Here is a 21,705-nt window from a genome sequence, read left to right as displayed (position 1 = left end):
CAGCTTAGGGTCAAAGAAGCACAGTCTCTTCCCACTGATGTTTCTTGAGCAAAGGGGGGTAAATTATGTGTGAGAAGTAGTAATTTTTTTTTTAGTTCAACCTTTTCCGGTTCTTGTATTCATCAATAAAGGAGGCCTGGATACACGCAGCATATGTGAAAAGGACATTACATCCAGTGGATGCTCTCCCAACTGTGGGACCCTGATGCTTTGTTTTCCTTAGAAGAATTGTCTATAGAGGACCTAGCGAGACTGGTTGAAAATATCCTAAGGATAAGCGGAAAGAGGAGTTGGAAATATTAAGGGCTACCAGAGAATTTTCCACGTCAACATATTGAATTGCATTTGCCATTTTTCCGCCCATTCACTCAGTTTGGAGAGGTCTTTTTGGAGCTCTTCACAATCCCTTTTTGTTTTAACAACCCTGAACAATTTAGTGTCGTCAGCAAACTTGGCCACTTCACTGCTCACTCCTAATTCTAGGTCATTAATGAACAAGTTGAAAAGTACAGGTCCCAATACTGATCCTTGAGGGCTCCACTTTCTACAGCCCTCCATTGGGAGAACTGTCCGTTTATTCCTACTCTCTGCTTTCTGCTTCTTAACCAATTCCTTATCCACAAGAGGACCTCTCCTCTTGTTCCATGACTGCTAAGCTTCCTCAGAAATCTTTGGTGAGGTACCTTGTCAAACGCTTTTGGAAAGTCTAAGTACACTATGTCCACTGGATCACCTCTATCTATATGCTTGTTGACACTCTCAAAGAATTCTAATAGGTTACTGAGACAGGACTTTCCCCTGCAGAAGCCATGCTGGCTCTGCTTCAGCAAGGCTTGTTCTTTTATGTGCTTAGTTAATCTAGCTTTAATAATACTTTCTACCAGTTTTCCAGGCACAGAAGTTAAGCTAACTGGCCTGTAATTTCTGGGATCCCCCCGGATCCCTTTTTGAAGATTGACGTTACATTTGCCACTTTCCAGTCATCAGGCACAGAGGAGGACCCGAGGGACAAGTTACATATTTTAGTTAGCAGATCAGCAATTTCACGTTTGAGTTCTTTGAGAACTCTCGGGTGGATGCCATCCGGGCCCGGTGATTTGTCAGTTTTTATATTGTCCATTAAGCCTAGAACTTCCTCTCTCGTTATCACTATTTGTCTCAGTTCCTCAGAATCCCTTCCTGCAAATTCTGGTTTTGACTGAATATTTATCTTTAGAATTTTTTGCATCATCCTACCTATCTGTGCCCAAAATGATTTTGCCTTTTTACACAGCCACCACATATGATAAAATGATCCTTCTTGGTGTTTACATTTCCAACAAACATTAGAAACATTACTATACATTTTTGACAACTTTTCTGGAGTCATGTACCGGTACATCATTTTATAGAAATTTTCTTTAAGATTATAGCATAATGTAAATCTCAAGCCTTTTTTCCACATATTTTCCCATTGATCCATTTGTATGATATAACCAAAAAATTTTGCCCACTTTACCATACACTCTTTTACTTGTTCTTCCTCCATATCCATTTTCAGTAAGAGTTTATACATTTTCGCAATTATATTTTCATCATTTGTACACAAACCTATTTCAAAATCAGATTTACTTATTTCAAACCCATACATTTTCTTGTCCATTTTATATCTTTCTAACAATTGTAAATAGGCAAACCATTGAGAACTATATCCTTCCTTTATCAGTTGTTCTCTCTCTTTCATTATATATTCTCCATGTACATTTTCTAATAGTTCTTGATAAGTTAACCATTTCTCTTTTCCAGCCATTTCTCTTCTGTAAAACACTTCTTGACTTGAGACACATAATGGTATTTTCGAATAGAACCTTGGTTTATATCTATTCCATATTTTCAACAAAGGACGTCTTATAAAATGATTATTAAAGTCCACATTAACTTTTACTTTGTCATACCATAGATATCCATGCCATCCCCACTTCAGGTTATGGCCCTCCAAATCCAATAGTCTTTTATTCCTCAATAAAATCCATTCCTTTATCCAGACTAAACAGCAGGCAGCAAAATAAAGTCTCAGATTTGGTAATCCCAGTCCTCCTCTTTCTTTGGCGTCTTGTAGTAATTTAAATTTAACTCTTGGTTTTTTTCCTTGCCATACAAATTTAGAGATATCTTTTTGCCATTGTTTAAAAGGTAAATCAGAGGATATTACAGGTATTGTTTGAAACAAAAACATCATTCTCGGTAATACATTCATTTTTATCACAGATATTCTACCTGATGGTCTCCTGCTTTGAATGTATTGATAGAATTTTTTGCTGTTGGTTTTTATGTTCTTAGCAATGTGCTCCTCAAATTCTTTTTTAGCATCCCTTATTGTCTTCTTGCATTTCTTTTGCCAGAGTTGGTGTTCTTTTTTATTTTCTTCATTCGGACAAGACTTCCATTTTCTGAAGGAAGACTTTTTGCCTCTAAGAGCTTCCTTGACTTTGCTCGTTAACCATGCTGGCATCTTCTTGGCCCTGGCAGTACCTTTTCTGATCTGCGGTATGCACTCCAGTTGAGCTTCTAATGTAGTGTTTTTAAACCACTTCCAAGCATTTTCGAGTGATGTGACCCTCTGGACTTTGTTTTTCAGCTTTCTTTTTACCAATCCCCTCATTTTTGTGAAGTATCCTCCTTTGAAGTCAGATGTGACCGTGTTGGATTTTCTTAGCAATTGGCCATTTACATGTATGTTTAATTTAATAGCACGATGGTCACTGCTCCCAATCGGTTCAACAACACTTACATCTCGCACCAGGTCCCGGTCCCCACTGAGGATTAAGTCGAGGGTTGCCATCCCTCTGGTCGGTTCCATGACCAAGCGGTCTAGGGAATAGTCATTTAGAATATCTAGAAATCTTGCTTCTTTGTCATGACTGGAACACATGTGCGGCCAGTCTATGTCTGGGTAGTTGAAGTCACCCATTACTACCACATTTCCTAGTTTGGATGCTTCCTCAATTTCATATCTCATCTCAAGGTCTCCCTGAGTATTTTGATCAGGGGGACGATAGATCGTTCCCAGTATTAAATCCCTCCTGGGGCATGGTATCACCACCCACAACGAGTCTGTGGAGGACTCCGCCTCTTTTGGGGTTTCGAGCATGCTGGATTCAATACCTTCTTTCACGTATAGAGCGACTCCGCCACCAATACGTCCTTCCCTGTCCTTCCGATATAGTTTATATCCAGGGATAACTGTATCCCACTGGTTTTCTCCATTCCACCCGGTCTCCGTTATGCTCACTATATCAATGCTCTTCTCTAAGACCAAGCACTCCAGTTCTCCCATCTTGGTTCGGAGGCTCCTAGCATTAGCGTACAGGCACTTGTAAGCAGTGTCTCTCTTCAAGTGTCTTTGGCACTTGTGGTTTGGCCTGTGGTAATTTTGCCCTTCTGAACTTATATCCTGTGCCCCTGCTCTCACAATGCCTACTTCTAGGCCTACCCCTTTTAAAATTTCATCATTTCTTTGGTCTTTATCCCAGGGGGGAGGTTTATTCCGAACCGGACCTTCCTCAGCTCCTGTCGGGTTTCCCTCCTCAGTCAGTTTAAAAGCTGCTCTGCCACCTTTTTTATTTTAAGTGCCAGCAGTCTGGTTCCGTTCTGGTTCAAGTGGAGCCTGTCCCTTTTGTACAGGCCCGGCTTGTCCCAAAATGTTCCCCAGTGCCTAACAAATCCAAACCCTTCCACCCGACACCATCGTCTCATCCACGCATTGAGACTGCAAAGCTGTGCCTGTCTGGCTGGTCCTGCACGTGGAACCGGTAGCATTTCAGAGAAAGCCACCTTGGAGGTCCTGGCTTTCAGCATCCTACCTAGCAACCTAAATTTTGCTTCCAGGACCTCACGGCTGCATTTCCCCATGTCATTGGTGCCAACGTGCACCACGACCACTGACTCCTCCCCAGCATTGTCTACCAAACTATCTAAACGACGGGCGATATCCGCAACCTTCGCACCAGGCAGGCAAAACACCTTGCGGTCTACATGGCCATCACAAACACCATTGTCTATGTTCCTAATGATCGAATCACCCACTACAAGGATCCCTCCACCCCCTGGAGATATATCCTCGGCACGAGAGGATAGCTGCTCATCCCCCAAGGAATGGGTCCCTTCTAAGGGATCGTTTCCCTCTTCCTCAGCTGGAAGCTCTCCTTCCCTGAGACCATCGTTCTCCATGATAGCAGAAGAGCTGTCATCCTTGGAGTGGGACACAGCTATAACGTCCCTGAAGGCCTCCTCCACACACCTCTCTGCCTCTCTCAGCTTTTCCAGGTCCGCCACCTTGGCCTCAAGGAAATGAAGTCGTTCCCGGAGAGCCAGGAGCTCATTGCACCGAGAGCACACCCACGACTTCTGTCCAGCAGGCAGATAGTCGTACATGCTGCAGGCAGCGCAAAACACTGGAAAGCCCCCACACCCCTGCTGGCTTCTTACCTGCACAGTTTTGTTTAAGGTTTATTAAGTCAATGGGTTGGAAACTGTGGTTTAGTTGAGGTCAGAGAACAGACAGGCAGAGTGGGGGGGCCCTGGCCTCCTCGCTCTGCTGCTTAACTCGCCTTGACGCTTTGTCAGCTGGGGCCTTGACGCTTTGTCAGCTGGGGCCTTGACGCTTTGTCAGCTGGGGCCTTGACGCTTTGTCAGCTGGGGCCTTGACGCTTTGTCAGCTGGGGCTCCCTCTAGCTCATGGAGCAGGCTCCCTCGCTAGGGTGCTCTGAATTTATATGTGTGGCTGGTCCCTCCCAGCTACTGCTGCCAGGCAATGATGTGTTAATTGAGGCTGATGGCTCAACTATCAGCTGGGGCTTAACTCTTTAGGATTATCTCAGGCTTCCTTCCTTTGAAGGCAGGAAGGCAGGCTTCCTTCCTTAGCGAGGGGCGGGGCTATTTAACTTTGACTAGTTGTACTAAGAAAGGTTAACTAGCTTTTACTCTATTTTTATTTTATTTGCTGACAACAACCACTTTTATCAGTGCAAGTTCCCCTGTAGTTTTAAGTGGTGCCTTGCACTCTGGCCTGAACAAACTAGACTAGCTTTTGGCTGCTTTTAATCTAAGCAAGGGGCTGCGACTTGCAGGTGAGTCTTTTTTTGTTTGTTGTTTTCCCACCTAGAACAGCCTGACCTTTCTTTAACCTAGGGAAACAGAGCTTGTGGTTGTGTTTAAGGAAGGCTAAAGCTGCCCTTTTTAGCAAAGACTGACCTGACTCTCTCCCTGTATGTATTGGTGGACCCTAATGAGAAAAGGAGTCCAAGAAGAGTGGGAGTTTCTAAAAAGAAATTCTAAAGGCACAGTGGCAAACAATTCTCACAAGGAAAAAAGGTGGAAGACAGCAGAAAAAGCCAATGTGGCTTCACAATAGCGATGCCAGGTCTCCCGCAAACAGCCGGAGACTCCGGCCCCGCCCCTGCTTTTCTCACCTCCGGCCAGAATTGCCCCCATGTTGTTTAATCTCCGGCTATTGTGGACTCCCAGGAGCGAGGAGCCAGTCATGCAGACGCCAATTTTCCCCTTGCTTCTTCTATCTGCTTTGCCTCCTCTCTCTCTCTCTCTCCTTTGCATGCAGACATGCACACCTCAGGGGAAGGACTCCATTTGCCTTCCCAAGCATCACCTCTCATTCTCATTGGCTGTCCCTGAGGCCCAATGAGAGCCAAACCCAGGCTTCTTCCTTGATGTGGAGCAAATTGGAGCAAGTAGGAGGTGAGTTGGCTGGCAGGCAAATGCCCCGGCTTTGAGGGTTTTAGGGAGTTCTAGCTGCTCTAGAGCTGATGAGCAGCTGTGGCCGGGGAGCAGTGGCATTCCAAGTGCAGGCAATAAGAGGATGACACATCGGGCGCTGCCTCTTTTCCAGCTCCAGCTCACCCAGGATAGCGTCCCACCTTCCCCCCCCTGCATTTAGAGGCATCCTCTCTCCCTCTCCTTGACTTCCCTCCCCTTTCTCCCCTCCCCCTTTGATTTCTTTGTCTGTTTATTTATTTATTTTTATTTTGCGTGAGAAATATTGGTATTTCTCTCCCTCCCCCTTCTCTATCCCCCCTTCCGCTTCTTTCCCTCACTGATCCCAGGGCTCCCTCACCTCTTCTCTTGCATGCTTGGGAGCCTTTTTCTCCCAAGCACCAGCAGCCTGTAGCAGACTCACTCTCTGCTCGGGGTGGAGATACATGGGCTGGTGAAACCAGAAATTGCTCTCCACCCTTTCTTTCTTTCTTTCTTTCTTTCTTTCTTTCTTTCTTTCTTTCTTTCTTTCTTTCTTTCTTTCTTTCTTTCTTTCTTTCTTTCTTTCTTTCTTTCTTTCTTTCTTTCTTTCTTTCTTTCTTTCTTTCTTTCTTTCTTTCTTTCTTTCTTTCTTTCTTTCTTTCTTTCTTTCTTTCTTTCTTTCTTTCTTTCTCTGTAAGTGTTCATTTACTCAGAAAAACTTGCTGCAGCCTTGTGCCCCCTTTGTGAACCTCCTATGATAGTTACTTCCAAGAAAGCATGTTCTTCCTCCAGGATGAAGACTGCAATCCTAAACACGCTTGGGTGGGAGAAAGCCCACTGAATTTCGTGAGGATTGCTTTGGAGTAACTAGGCTTGGGATGGGCTTTAGAGTCTTTTCCTCTAAAATGAATTGGGTCAACCAGAAGAAAGACTTCATCTTATTTTTCTGTTCTAAACATCTCAGGGCAGAGACCCGTCTTTTTTGCTTGCTATAAACTGCATTAATTATTATTTATAATAATCTGCAATCGCTAGGGGCATTATCAGGGGAGGTTGAGCCCTGGGTCTTTTCTGCTAGACCCAGATCTGCTACTCCCCACTTTTTAAAAACACATGTTTATTTTTATTTTGCTCATAGGGCAGCAAACTACAGTGCCAGTGAGATCCCAGGCTGCATACACACCGTACATTTAAAGTGTGCGGCTTCCCACAAAGAATTGTGGAAATGTAGTTTACCCCTCACAGCTAAAATTTCAAGCACCCTTAACAAACAACAGTTCCCAGGATTCTTTGGGGAAGGAGAAACATGCTTTAAATATATTGTGTGTACACACACTATTTTAATTTGCCCAGAAGCACTGTATACATTTATGCAGATTGTTGCCCAGAGTTTTTCAAGAACTTAGCAACAAGGGTGTAGTCGTCCAGGGTCTCGGGGAGTCTTAGATGCCTTACTTTTTTGGGAGCAGGGTCTCAGCAGAATCCCTGTGTTTCCAGCATTCTATGAGCCAATCAACATGACAGGGGAGTGTGTTAGCCACTTAGAAGAGTCTTCTAACATGCATCCTTGTCCTTTCCTGCTGATTGGAGCCAATCAGAGTAAAAGGAGGTAAGTCACTGAGCAGACTCTTCTCAGTAGCTAATACACTCCCCTTTCATGCCTATAGGCTCCTAGGGACCTCTGTTGTGGAAGAATGCATTAGCAAGGATCTCATTCTCAACCCAGCAGCAGAAGAGGGAAAGGTGGGAGGGGTGTGGCTGTGACTTTCATGAAGGGACCCTGCAGTCCTGAATTTGCCACTGAATTGTTGCTAGCAACACCCTTGGCCATAAGTAACAGTCTCCCAGCCCTTTTGGCTAAAGGGTGGGGTATAAATGCCTTAAATAAATAAACACAAAAAGCAGCTACTCAGAGGAAAATTCAGCAGAGGAATAAGCGTTGTTTTCACCACTGCCATCCAATATAATCATCCCCCACTTCTTACTACAAACCAATACATGTCTACTCAGAAGTAAGCTCCATTGGGTTCAATGGTACTTACTCCCAGGTAAGTGTGTATTGGATTGTAGCTTAGTTACAAGCTTTGAACTAACTTCAGCTATTTAATTGTTTACACATGATCAGGTGTGCAGGTGTATAAATTCCTTTAAAATGTTGTGGGTTTGGCTCTGGTAAGTTTACCACTGGCAACCTTATGTTCTCTTATTTCAATTTTTTAAAAAAAGGGGGGGGGCTTTGCTTTTTTTTTTAGGCCTTCTGGATGGCTCTGAATTGCAACTCCCCAGGACCAGCGGCATAACTGGAAGTCCTATGGTTCCCTATGCCTGGTGTATTTCTTCCATGTGTTAATTTTTTTTTTTTTGTTTTGGTATTGGGGCCCTACTTGTTAGCTTCTAGAGGAAACTAAAGCAGCTCACAGCAAGAAATAATGCACATCCAACTCACATTTAAAGTGCATGACTTCCCCCAAAGAATCCTTGGAAGTGTAGTTTCCCCCTCGCAGTTAGAGTTCCCGCCACCCATGACAAACTACAGCATCCATCTGTGCTCCCATCTAACATCTCTGCAACACTAAGCTCCTTTCTTCCTATAATGGCCTGGCCTGAGGGCACGTAAACCCTTCTTGCCAGAAGCAAGTAAGCTAGATTAAATGTTCCCTAAAAGTGTTGAACTATGACTTTGCAGACCAGGGTTTGAATCCTCAGACAGCCATGAAGCTGACTGGGTGACCTTGGACCAGTCACTGCCTCTCAGCCTCAGAGGAAGGCAATAGTAAACCACCTCTGAATACCGCTTACCATGAAAACCCTATTTGGGACTGACGAAGGCAGTCCATTTCCATTTTGCATCCATGCTCCCTAAGCTTGTAAGAAGGAATGACCTTGTCACTTCAGCTGGACTTGGGAACACCCTCTTTTAGGTAAGATTTCTATTTTAATTTCCAATCAGAGAATTTTTTTTTAATTGTATGCTCCAAGCAACTGTGGTTGATACTTAATGTATCATGCTTAATGACATAATTAGGGCCCACCCATGACATCACTAGGGCCCACCCCGTGATGTCACTAGAGCCTGCCCCATGACATCACCAGGGCCCGCCCCATGATGTCACTAGGGCCCACCCCGTGACATTACTAGGGTCCGCCCCCATTTTCTCAGGTTTTTGGATGGTTCCGACCTGGCAACCCTACTTCACAAAAATGACCTGAAAACAAGAAAGAAAGTGGAAGGAAGGCCAGGTCACCAAGGAAGAGTACAGACAGTTAGCAAGACTTGCAGGGATGGCATCAGGAAGGTTACAGTTGGGAGTTTTCTTGGATCCTGCCCTGCAGCTTGAATCTCAGGTAGCTGTAGTGGCTAGGAGTGCTTTTGGCCATCTCAAAATGGTCTACCAGCTGCGTCCGTTCCTGGAAGCAGTTGACTTGGCTGCAGTGACACATGCTTTGGTGACATTGAGGCTTGACTACTGTAATGCACTCTACTTAGGGCTGCCTTTGAAAACAGTTCAGAAACTACCGTTGATTCAAAATGCTGCAGCCAGAATGTTAACTGGAGCACAGCGCAGGAAACATATTACCCTTGTGCTTTATCGACTCCACTGGCTCCCATTTTGTTTCCGGGCCCAAATCAAAGTGCTGGTTTTGACCTTTAAAGCTTTAAACGGCCTTGGACCAGTGTATCTGAGGGACCACTTGCGCCCATATGCTCCTGCCCTCGATTTAAGATCATCTGCTTCTGGTCTCCTCTGCATGCCTGGACTGAAAGATGTCAGACTGACAGACGCGCGAGAGAGCTTTTTCAGTTGTGGCTCCTAGGCTTTGGAATTTACTGCCTCAAGAAGCCCGTTCTGCTCCCTCCCTGATGGTTTTCCAGAAACTTGTAAAAACTGTCCTGTTCCGGAGAGCCTTTGAGAAGGTCTGACAGGTGAGTCTGATGCTGTCTCTATGTTTTTTGTTATTTTCTCTTTTTTAATTTTTATCTTGTGGTTTTTACTATTATCTTCCCATATTTGTACTCATATATATACATGTAGGTTTCTTGGTTTGTTTGTATATATATGCTTATTATACAATAACTATTTTATGATTTTAACTTACTGTTTTGTCTTGTGTTTTTATTCTGTATAATGTGTGTGTGATTTTATTGTAAGCTGCCCTGAGTGCCCCATTTTGGGGTGCAGGGGTGGGACAGAAATATTTTAAATGAATAAATAAATAAAATAAATTTGAGAATGATCTGGGATTAGCAAGAGATGCCAAAAGCAACAAAAAAGCTTTCAAGCAGTCAATCTGTAAGCACCTTGAAAACAATGCAGTGATTACTGTAGTGAAAGCGGGGAGCTCTTCCCCGTCTGCTCTCACTGTCCTAGGAGTCAATCCTGGTTTGCCAAGGTTGTGCACGTCAACACCAACCCTGCAAGGTAGTACTACCACCACCCTTCAACTGGTTAGCCACTCTGGGGCAAAGGGAACCCTAGAGCCCACTTAAACACCTGAGCCTCTCAGGACCAGAGTCTAGATCCACTCCTGGCCCCTTCTGAAGTCTTAGGTAAAAACGTTTCTCTGTTACACGGTAGTTGTGGTCAAATGGCAAGGACTGAATTCAGGACCTGACCCCTCTCTCTGGAATAAACACATGTTGGTTTAAAGTAATTAAAGTTTATTAAAAAGAAAATAAGCAAAGCATAAAAAGGTTACAAAAAGCAAAAAGGTACACACAAATAATTGGTAGCAGCAAATTGAATCCTAAAACCATACACCCAAACGGGTAAGGTGTTTAGTAACAAAGGTAAAGGAAAGTTTCTTGGCACAAATCAAAATAACAAAGCTATCTGCCTTAGCTATACTTACAAGAGCATAGGATCTGTCAATGGATGGCCTTCTTCCCCTCAGGGAGTTACAAGTCAAGATGTAAATGGAGCCACAACAGAACATCACCATAGGCAAGGTGGTGCTCCAAAGTGGGACACAAACCCAGAGTTCTGAGCCTCCTCTTACGGAGGAAAATTCCCTCCCAGCCGGAGACAATAAACCAATTAACATTTTCATCAAAGGGATGAAAAAATGATGTTCCCACAGCACCTGGTGCCTCCTCTTGGTTTCCCATAACAAAGCAAGGAGTTTTACGGCCTTGACGGAACCAGGCCCCTTCCACTGATAAGAAGGTGCAAAATTACTGTAAGCTGGTACAGCTGTGTAATAAAAATTACCAAGTCACGGTGATGAAAGAACATCAAAGATTTAACTGCTTGCTAGCAAGCTAACAAGGAAGATGTCAAGGGGAAGAATTCCCCATAAGGCTTTGGGAGTTAGCCATGTTAACTGCAGGCCAGAGTAAGGCTGGCAAGCTGGCATGACACACCCCCTTTTCGAAAAAGATTACATCAAAGGTTGATCACCTTTGGTTTCATCGCCTCTGGTTAATACAAAGGGAAAGAAGGCTAATAAAAAAAAAAGGAAAAACCCACAACAGGAATTAACAACAACCATAACCTAATTTCCCCACAGTGGTCAAACCTAAGCCTCTAAAACCTTACATACTTTATTATATAAAATCATAAAAGGACATTAGCAAACTCATAGTCCAAAATACAGGCATAGGTCATAAAAACCATAAAATCAGGGGTACACAAACCATATTAAAACATCAGGCATAAGAATAGTCAGGAGCAGTTACAAGTCATCAGGACCATACATCAATCATCTAAATTATGCATACGAGATAAGGCATCGGCCGTTTTATTAAATTTCCCAGCCACATAATCTATGGAAAAATCAAAATCTTGCAATAATAGTGCCCATCTCAATAATTTTTGGTTAGAGTTCTTCATTCTAGACAACCAGCATAAAGGAGAGTGATCTGTTTGTAGTTGGAAGTGTCGCCCCCAAAGATAAGGCCTTAATTTCTCCAGGGCCCAAACTATAGCAAGACACTCCTTCTCTATCGTCGCTAGATGGCACTCTCGCTGAATTAACTTCTTGCTGAGATATGCTACAGGGTGTAATTCTCCATCTGTGTCTTTTTGTAAAAGCACAGCACCTAAGCCAAAATTACTAGCATCAGTCTGTACCACAAAGGGTTCAGCAAAATCTGGAGCTTTCAGAACAGGGTAGTTTACTAGTACAGTTTTCAGAGCCTCAAAAGCCTGTTGGCAATCTTCAGACCATACAACTCGTGCAGGTTTGCACTTTTTACACAAATCAGTCAGGGGAGTTGCAATGCTGCTAAAATGAGGGGCGAACCTCCTATAGTAACCTGCAAGTCCTAAAAAAGACTGAACTTGTTTTTTAGTCTGGGGCACTGGCCAATTAGAGATTGCTTCGATTTTAGCATCCAGGGGTTTCAGACAGCCACTATCCACTCTATGGCCTAAATAAGAAACCTCTCCCAGCCCATATTGACACTTCTGAGCTTTGATAGTAAGACCTGCATCCTGCAGTCTTTGAAATACAGTTCTTAAATGTTTCACGTGGGAATCCCAGTCAGTACTATAAACCGCTATATCATCCAGATACGCACAAGCATAATCCCCTAAACCATTTAAGACAGAATTTATTAATCTCATGAACGTTCCAGGAGCATTCCTTAAACCGAAACCCATCATTTTAAACTGGTACAAGCCCATATGAGTGACAAAAGCAGATTTCAATACAGCATCTTCGTCCAAGGGCACTTGCCAGTAACCCTTGGTTAAGTCCAAAGTGGTGATGTACTTAGCAGCTCCCAATCTCTCAATCGGATGGTCCATCCTGGGCAAAGAATATGGATCCACTTGGGTTATTAAATTTAATTTCCTGTAATCCACACAAAAACGAATTTCATTAACATCCTTCTTGGCCACTAACACAATTGGAGATGACCAGGGACTAACAGAAGGTTCAATAACCCCCAAATCTAACATAGCTTGAATTTCTCTTTTCACCACCTTAGCATGCGGTCCAGTTACTCTGTAAGGTGGAGACTGCATAGGTGGATGGTCACCTGTTAAGATTGAGTGTTTTGCCAGATGGGTTTTACCTGGCTTACTTGAAAACAAAGACTGAAAATCTGTCAAAACCTGACCTAGCTGTGTGCGTTGTTCATAATCCAAACTGTCAGGCAAAAAAGCCTCATCAATGCCACTCTCTTGTTGACTCTCAGCAACCAAGTCCACAAATTTTTCTTCATGCTCTCTAGCATTAGTACAGGCCAGAACCAATTTTGCTCTAGACCAAAATTGTTTAAGGGTGTTAACGTGGTAGACCCGTGGCTTTTTGTTTGAATTGGGGTAGGCCAGCAAATAAATAGTATCACTTAACTGTGCCTTGACTACCATTGGGCCAGTCCAGGGCACAGACAGTTTAGACCCTGGCTGAGGTTTTAACACCAGGACCTCAGAGCCAACTGCAAATTGACGTGCTTTGGTATGAGAATCATAATAAGCCTTTTGCTGTTGCTGGGCCTCTGCTAGATTCTCATGAGCAGTCTCTAATGCATTTTTAAGGTCTCACGCAAGTTTTGCAGATACGTAGTCACTGGCACAGAGGAAAATTCCATCTTCCCCTCCCAGTCTGCCTTCAGTAAAGACAAAGGACCTGCAATGTCTCTCCCAAACACCAACTGATTTGGAAAGTATTTCAAACTGGCTTGGGGGTATCTCTGTACGCAAACATGAGAAAAGGCAAAGCCACATCCCAATTACCAGGGTGTTTCAAAGCATGAGCTTTTAGCATTTTTTCCAGAACCGCATTCAAACGTTCACAAAGCCTGTTGGATTCATGATGGTAAGCAACAGAAGTCACATGTTCAATCCCAGAAATCTCCCATAACTTCTTAGTCAGTTTAGCTACAAAGCCTGGGCCTTGATCTGACAAGATAGTTTTAGGGCATCCCCAACGAGAAAATATGTCTAGTAAAGCCTTTGAGATAGCAGTTGCAGTAATGCTACTTAAAGCTACTGCTTCAGCAAAACGCGTTGCATAATCTATGTAAGTCAAAATAATTTTTTTCCCACTTGAGGCCACATTCAGTGGACCAAGAACATCCACCGCGACCCTAGCAAATGGTTCTGCTACAATCTCAGAGACTTGCATTGGCATTTTGGGGTGATCACAGGCATGACCTACTAACTGGCATGTTAAACAACTTTTACAGAAATTTTGAACCCCTTTGGCAATCTGAGGCCAATAAAAGCATCGGGTTACTCGGGCCAATGTCCTTTTTATTCCTAAGTGACCCCCACTAATAGCATCATGCGCCAGTTGCAAAACTTCCAGCCTATGAGCCGATGGCACCACAAGCTGTTTGACAGGTTTCCAATCCACAGAAGCACCTTGGGGCACATGTTCTCTATACAACAATCCGTTCTTCCAATAGAATCTTACGTTCACAGACTTAGATAGTTCCAGAGGAGCATTTACTGCCGCCTCCCTACATACTTGTAGACTATCATCTTGTAGAAGGGCTTCTTTAAACGCAGTGGAACAAGCAGAGTCCAATTTTAGCTCTTCCATGCCCTCACTGTTAGGATCAGAAACATTCATATTTCCAACTTTGGTTGGCAGAGGCTGGTCTGAGTCACAGACTTTTTGCGCCACAGCACCATCTAGTGGCAAAAGTTCGATACTGGGCTCTTGTTCCATTTTGTTAGCTGTACTATGGGTTATGACATTCATATTAACATCCCCATTTTTCAAATTATGTAAATAGCATGAATAAGCAATATCATTTCCAAGGAGGAAATTAAAAAATTGGTCAGAATAATCATGAATTAACACTCTATGTTTTCCTGACCAGTTTTTGTATGAAATCCAGACGTCAGCCACATCACAAAGTTTGTTAGTCATCCCATAAACATTTACTGACGCTTTTACCCCTGGTAAAATTAATTCAGGAGGAATTAAATGACGAGATAAGCTGGAAACTTCGCTTCCTGAATCTCTAAACGCGATTAGCTTAACATAGTTCACAAAAATAGTCTCTTTGAACATTTTGTTGGACCAAGCAGCTTGACCAGGCAAACATGGATAGCTAGCGCTGTCTTCAGGGAGTCGTTCTTTCTCTCCCTTCCCACCATGGGGCTTTTCAGGGGATGGCTTCACCTTTCCTCCCCCCTTCTCCTTTCCCAGTCCCGGTTGAATAACACTCACCGCAGGAGCTTTTAAAACGCTGCTTTTCGAGGTGACAGGGCTGTTTTCAGCACTAGGAGCCAAAAATTCCCAGTCATTCTCTGAACTGGAAGCTGAGGAAGACCAACGAGAAATTTCTGGAGACGACTGCCCTCCCGGTTCTTCGAAGTCACGGGCTCTCTGGACCACAGCTACTTTAGTTCCCTTGTTGGTTCCAGAACTCGGCTTTTTAATTAGTTGGGGACACTGATCCTTTTTGTGCCCCGGCTGCTTGCATAAAAATAAAAAAATATGAGGTGTGGACATTCGTTGATAATAAGAAAAAAAGGGGGAGAACCCCAGAATGTCAAAAGAGGGAAATTCCAAATTATGTAGATTTTTTTATTGATTTCTATAAAAGAGAATAAATTTCTTTCAAATCAAATACCCAACGCGTTTCAGCCCTACACAAGGGCTTTCATCAGGGGCTATAAACAAATAGAAAAACATCATTTTGACAGACATATACAAATTTCAACCTCTATTAAAATTTCTTATAAAAACATTCTTCATTTTGTATATTTCCAGACATTTCATATACACAAATACAGAAATAACTTTTTGTTACAGTAGCTTCTAAAGAATTTTTCTTTTTATGTTTCTGTACATAATATAGGTAAATTCATGTATAGCATTTATTTGTAATATTTAAAAGATACTTACATTTAAGTTGTTAAAGTGCTTTATTCAATAGAGTCTTCTGTCTCACTTTTGCTATGAATGGCATCAGTGTCTTTATGATTATTTAAAACTAGTAAGAGCTTTTATTATTATTATTATTATTATTATTATTATTATTATTATTATTATTATTATTATTTTACTTGTCTGGAGAATAATTATTCTGACCTTTAGATATAGGATTAAGAACCCCTGTCGTATACTTGTGAGTAAAAAATGTTTTTTGGACCTGAGGAATCCTTTACATCAGGGGAAGAAATGAACATTCCTCGTTTAAACCACTAGGTGTCATTGTTTTGAGTCTTAAAATCCATTCTATTTCTTTTTTATATAAAAGAGAACTAGAAAATGATCCATTTTGGCAAGCTGGCATGACAATTACTAGAAGCTAAGATTTGTCAGGAAGAAATTCTGCCAGACTATTCTTATCTCATTTTTTGATCAGGTAACCTCCCTAGAAGACTGTGGGAATAGCATGGACATAATATACCTTGACTTCAGCAAAGCTCTACACCTAGGAAAATGACACCAAGTGCACAGTAATAAGATGGGGGATACTTGTTCAGCAATATTACATGCGAGAAGAATCTTGGAATGGTTCTTGATCACAATCTGAATATGAGCCAACAGCGTGATATGGCTGCAAAAAAGGCAAATGCTTTTTTAGGCTGCATTAACAGAAGTTTAGTTTCTGAATAGCATGAAGTACTAGTTCCCCTCTATTCAGCACTTGTAAGTCTTCATCTGGAGTACTGTGTCCAGTTCTGGTTTCCGCACTTTAAGAAGGATGCAGACAAACTGGAACGGGTTCAGAGGAGGGCAATGAGGATGATCAGGGGACTGGAAACAAAGCCCTATGAGGACAGACTGAAAGAACTGGGCATGTTTAGCCTGGAGAAGAGACTGAGGGGAGATATGAGAGCACTCTTCAAGTCCTTGAAACGTTGCCACACAGAAGAGGGTCAGGATCTCTTCTCGATCGTCCCAGAGCGCAGGGCACAGAATAATGGGCTCAAGTTGCAGGAAGTCAGCTTTTGACTGAACATCAGGAGAAACTTCCTAACTGTTAAGAGTGGTACGACAATGGAACCAATTCCCCAGGGAGGTAGTGGGCTCTCCAACACTGGAGGCCTTCAAAAGGCAGCTGGACAGCCACCTCTTGGGTATCTTTGAATTCCTGCCTTGAGTAGGGGATTGGACTCGATGGCCTTATAGGCCCCTTCCAACTCTACGATTCTATGATTCTGAAGTAACAGAAAATCTGGGTTACATGTCACGAAACCCTCCGGGCTGGCATTTTGTTGATGATGATGATGACATAATGTGAACAGTGCAAAAACCTTGCGTGCCTGAGCAGCACCAGTTGCACAATAAACCTCCACTTGCCCGTGTCCAAAGCAATGCGCCGGTCAGTCCAGTGGAGGAAGGACTGTCCCCAAACAAGAAATATCCAAGACTGATGGAAGCTGGTGGGGCATTTGGCTACGCCACCATCCTGCTGCCCGCTGTCCCTTTGCTACTCCATTCCTTGTTATAGTGGCCATCACACCTTCATGTGAAGTTTGGGTTTTGTTCCCTCCAGTGAGCATCACTTTTTACTGTTTCCTAATGTTGAACTGCATTTGCTGTTTTGTTGCCCATTCATCCTGCTTGGAAATAACCTTTTGGAGCTCTTCACAGTCTGCGTGGGATTTTAGCCACTTAAATAATTTGGTGCTATTAACTGCTCGCCTCTGATTCCAGATCATTTATGAATATTATACAGCACCTCCGTTCCCAGTACAGATCCTTGACAGACTCACAACATTTGCTGTTGTGAAAACCATTTGTTTGTTGCTAAAGCACAATTAGCATTGTCTTGTGGAAATGTTCTCCCTTTGTCATGAGCTCAAATGTATATCCACACAGTTAATCTCAGGGCAGTTCCAGCCATCCCTTAGTCACACGTGACTCCCTTCCATATCTCCAGATCACTGTCATTAGGGGGCATTGGGTGTTCCTAATACCATCTTGGGGACAGGACCTCGTTTGATTCCCAGCACACGCCTGGGAGGTCAGTAAGGCTGAGAGTGGATTTGACCCTGCAGACTTCCTTGTCCTGGTCTGATGCTCTAACACAGGGGTATGGAGCCTTAGCCCCCAAGGGACCGATCCTGGCCCTCCAGTCCTCTGTACCTGTACCTTGTCATTCTCCCTTTAACAGCCCTGCTATGGCTCAGCTGAAATGTGCCCTTGAGGAACAGTGACATTGCCTCTGGCATCCTTGGAGGAAGGGTGGGAGGGAGGGGTGTGTGTGTGTCTGCACAAAGGGAGGAGTCGCCATTGCTCCACCCATTTCTGCCTCTGGCCTCACCTGCCGCCCCTCTGGAGATTGCCTACATGTGAATTGGGCTGAAAACAGATTTCCCCTCCCTTCTTCAACAGTTGTTGCTGTTATGTGCCTCCAAGTCGACTGCGACTTATGGCAACCCTATAAATCAGCGACCTCCAAGAGCATCTGTCACGAACCACCCTGTTCAGATCTTGTAAGTTCAGGTCTGTGGCTTCCTTTACTGCACTGTATTTGTATTGTATTTGCCACCCTGGGCTCCTGCTGGGAGGAAGGGCGGGATATAAATCTAATAAATAAATAAATAAATAAAATACACTGGATCCTATTACAAAAATATTAAATTATGCCATGGGTTGTTTTCAACATGGAATACCTGGGCATGTTTTCAGGTTATTGGATGGAAAATAAACCAGGTACCAGCTTTTGTAAAGGCCGTGGTGCAGGAAGCCGGGGAGGCACAATTGCAGCTTCTCTCTGGCCTCGTGGGTGCAGCCGCCGGATACAGGAGAGCGTGCTCAGCCACTCCAATGGCTCTGCTACACCCCAAGTATTTCCCACAAATTCTGCCTGGGGGGCTCTGCTTTCAGTGAGCAGAGGGAGGAGGAAGGTCCAGAGAGAAAGAGGAGGGGGAGACAAGTAGACAAGGGGCAGAAGCGGATCAAGTCCTTGGCTTTCCCCAAGCTGTAAAGAGTAAAGCTGTAAAGCTGTAAAGCTGTTGGGGAATAAGCCAGAACTGCACCTCCCACGTTTGCTCACTGTGGGCTGAAGTCCCTCTATGGGCAGGCCAACCTCCTCAAATAACGTTGGCACTAGTTATACCTTCCAGCAGCTTCTTTCTAAAAGCTTCTGCTTTGCCCAGTGTCCCCAATCCTGATGTGGTGACTGAAACACTTCCGCTGTTTCCCTAAAGCTGTCTGGAGAGAAGTGTTTCTGAGCATGTCCAGAGTGGTTGTTGCTCCATCGCACAATATTTCCAGGAACTGGCTGCCACTCTTCCAAGGACATAGGGAGGTGGCTCAAGGCCTGCTTGCCTTCTCAAAGGACACAGCTCAGGTCAGGGGACCTGTGCCTCCATGCAGGCTTCAGTGCCTGAGTTGATTGGTAGGGTAATGCTTAGGAAGATGACTAAGAAATGAGAGGGCGGGGTCTGGGTCGCCAGGACACTCACCCCCATCTGTGTGGGAAGTTGTATCCCAAGGGTGAGGACCCTGTGGTGGCCCTGTGGATGTTGCTGGATTACAGTGCCCATCATCCCTGATCTCTGGCCCTCCTCGCTGGGGCTGATGGGAGTCACAGCCTGACAGCATCCGAGGGGCCGCCAGTTCCCCATCCACATTCCACATGCTCCTCTCAGAGTTGAGATTGCTTGGTTACCAGCTAAAACATTCTGCACTTGCTCAAAGGTACTCTTTTCTTTATTCAGATGGAGGTTTATTTGCTAGCTGATAATAACACAGGAAAAATTTCCATCGGAATGGAGGGAAGGCTTGTATATTGTAGGGATGCTGTGTGGGGTAGTGGTTAAAGTGGTTAGTTAAACTAGGATTGGGGAGACCTGGGTTCAAATCCCCACCCAGCTTCAAAGCTGACTGGATGGTCTTGGAAGAGTCACCATTTCTCAGCTTAACCTACCTTGCAAAGTTGTTGTGAGGATATGGCAGAGGAAGGTGTATGTATGTACATTGCCTTCAGGTTGAGAAAAGGGGAGACACAAACCTGGTTAGGTAGGGTGACTTTTGTTGCAGAGTGGCGAAATTGGGAATGGTGCGTCTGAGTGAGCCTTTGTGTGTTTGAATCTTTGCTAAAGATTCCACCTTCCCTGCAAAGTAGTCAGACAGAGACTTTGAGCTTTAAAATAAGAAATAACTACTGTATTCTGGTAGTACATACTTGGTAGGAAAGAGTTCTACATCTAGCTAGTTGGAGATGCAAATACTAAGCCTAGTGTTTGCCCTCATGCTGGGAGGAGAGGGAGAGACAAAGAGAAGATGTCTGCTCTCCCTCTCAAGAGAAACGAGAAGAAGGAAGGAGGAAGGAGATGTGGTCAACATCCTCTGCATATCAGTCTAGCAGGAAGGGAGAGTCAGCAGGAGATCAAAGGACAGGTATTAGCCTAGTAATCAGGAGGTCTCCTCTCTAGCTACCCTTTTAACCCCATGCAGCCTCAACCCACCAGTTGGAGCTGAACCACATATTCCAACAACTTTATGGTGTGCGTGTGTGCGTGCACATGCACGCGCACGCACGCACACATGCACGTGCACGCACGCACACACGCACACACACACACAATGCACCAGCCCTCCAAGATAGTCCTGTCAATGAAAGTCAAACCTCCCAAGGTCAGGAGTGGAGGACAGATGTTGCCCTCAGAGGTAGGGCTGTCCTTATAGTGGCGGAGCAGCAGCTTTGCTTGCAGAAGATCCCAGGTTCAATCCCTGGCATCTGCGGCAAGACTTGAATCCCTGGAAAGCCCCTGCCAGTCAGTGTCAGCAATACTGAGGTAGATGGGCCAATGGTCTAACTTGGCAGAAGGCAGCTTCCTCCTCACTCAGGACTGGGTCCCCTGGGGAAGGGTCATGGCTCAATGGGAGGAGAGCCCCTGCTTTGCACACAGAAGGTCCCAGGCTCACTATGGTGTGCTCAAGGTTTGGGCCATCGCTGTCTTTGAAAAACTGTATAAAAAACGCAAGGGCATGAAATGAAGACCAAGACCATGACTGTGATGGCTGGCATGACATTACAGCATAGATTAGCCTGTGTCCCTCCAGATATTGATGGCTCCAATTCCCATTGGGCCAGCACAGCCAGTGGTCAGGGCTGATGGGAGTTATAGTCCAGCAACATCTGGGGGTCTCTCCTATATTAATATTACACATGTCAGACACCCAAACACACATATGGGCTCCTCTGGAGGGACTCATCTGGCCCTTAAAGTGACATCACTGGAGAAGAGGGTTTGCAGTTTTGACAGTGATGTTGATCCACATTTTGCTCTCCTGTTTGAGAAGGAAAGTTGGTAAGAAGATAGAATAGAAATGGCAATATTCAAAAACTGGCACTGGGAGAACATGTTGACATTCCAAGGTGCTCTGATGCAGAGCTGACAGTGGCTAAACTTGCACAAAGAACTGAAAAGAGAGACGCCAGTGTGAAACCACTGAAGGACAATTTATAAAGAAATTCAGTTCTAGTACTCCCTGTGACCTGAATCTAGATAGCAGGTTTTTCCCCCTATATCAATGTTAATTAGCTGACTAGTACCAGGATGTTTTGTGTTACCATCAACACTATTTTGTAAATGGTTGTTGTATAGTTAAATGTTACACTCTGTACTTTTTGCATTTCATTTCATTCTGACTCAGTGCTTATGTTTTCCCCTCCTGTACAATCTGTCAACTTAGGACAACACTCGATGATGCATTTGATGTAGCTTCCAAAGGCTTCGGCCACAATAAATGCATTATTCTTCAAGATGCCACAAGACTCTTCGTTGCCTTTGAGAGGTGGCAACCCTGTGACATCATCAGATTCAGCTTTGGACATCATCTCCACGCCCCAACTCTGCACTGGAATGCAGCGAGAGACTCAGGAACCTTAACTCAGAGTTTGCGCCTTCACAAAAATATCCGACTTCCATATTCACAAATACTTGTTGCTGATTCCCTGTGGCACTTTTGAGTATTGGACAGCTTCACTTCAAGAGAGCGAGGTGTGTGTGTGTGTTTGTTTGGGACATCTTTAATTTCCTTTCCTTCCATCCCCCACCCAATTGCCTCTTCAGCTTTTGCCTGCTGAGGCCTTGCCACTCACCC

Source organism: Rhineura floridana, chromosome 22, assembly GCF_030035675.1.
Source record: "Rhineura floridana isolate rRhiFlo1 chromosome 22, rRhiFlo1.hap2, whole genome shotgun sequence".
NCBI classification, from domain to species: domain Eukaryota; kingdom Metazoa; phylum Chordata; class Lepidosauria; order Squamata; family Rhineuridae; genus Rhineura; species Rhineura floridana.
This window is presented reverse-complemented; position numbering follows the sequence as displayed.